General features: G+C 37.3%; 1 protein-coding gene across 1 annotated transcript in view; it reads left to right on the forward strand.

Annotated features, from left to right (window-relative positions):
• ABCA5 (ATP-binding cassette, sub-family A (ABC1), member 5) overlaps nt 1-995 on the forward strand; it is a 76587-nt gene that overhangs the window by 36011 nt on the left and 39581 nt on the right. The gene's annotated exons all lie outside the window — the stretch shown is intronic.

The raw sequence follows: 995 nt of genomic DNA on the forward strand, positions 1-995 counted from the left end.
GTTGTGATCCGTTGCCGGTCACGAAAAAAGACAAAAAGGAAAAAAAAAAAAAAAAAAAGAAAGATGAGGTCATGGGCCAAAAGGGAGACATAAAGATGCTAAATCTTGAGAATAGAGAAGCTATTACCTAATGGTGTGTGCTCTTCACAAAAAAAGTTTTTAAAATTTAAAAAATTATGTATTTTTGTGTTGGGCATCCTCCAGACCACCCCAGGTACAATGATTTCCTAGGACAACTCACAGAACTCAGCATATAGTCATAGTCATGGCTATGATCGATTACAGCAAAAGGATACAAAGCAAAATTAGCAAAGGGAAAAGGTACATGGGGCAAAGTCTGGAGGAAACCAGGCACAAGCTTCCAAGAGTTCTATCCCAGTGGAGTCATACAGGATGACTTACTTTATTCAGCATTGAGTTGTAACAATATGTATGAAATCTTGTCTACAAGGGAAGATCATTAAAGACAGTGTTCAAGGTTCTTAGTGGGTGCTAGTCACATGGACACCCTCTGCCTACCACATACCAAAATTCCGGATTCCCAGAAGGAAAGCAGGTGTTTGGCATAAACTACATTGTTTATACAGTCTAGGTGTACTGAGCCACCCTTATCTAGTTTGAGAATAGTGGGAACCGTCTTGAAATCCAAGTTCCCAGATGCGCTCCAGAGGCCAAATTGCAAGCAGGACTTTCTAAGGATAGCATCTCAGAACTGCTAAGCTAACTCTTTTCTGCACAATTTTATAGACATGCACACATATAAAGAATCCAGGTTTAAGTCAACACATGATTTTTAATATCTATGACAAGATCCAGGAGTTTGAAATTCTAGAGCAGCTTTCTCCTTAAAATTTAATTAATTGGATAAGTCATTCATCTCTTCAGTGGTATCTTTGTTTTAAAAAAAAACCCCAACAAACTAACATTTTGTTTTTGTTGTTATTTCTGTTGCTTTTTGTAGCTGTTTCTATATTTGTTTATAAAGGAAACTGTGG

This window comes from Galeopterus variegatus, unplaced genomic scaffold (assembly GCF_000696425.1).
Source record: "Galeopterus variegatus unplaced genomic scaffold, G_variegatus-3.0.2 Scaffold4047, whole genome shotgun sequence".
Lineage (NCBI taxonomy): Eukaryota > Metazoa > Chordata > Mammalia > Dermoptera > Cynocephalidae > Galeopterus > Galeopterus variegatus.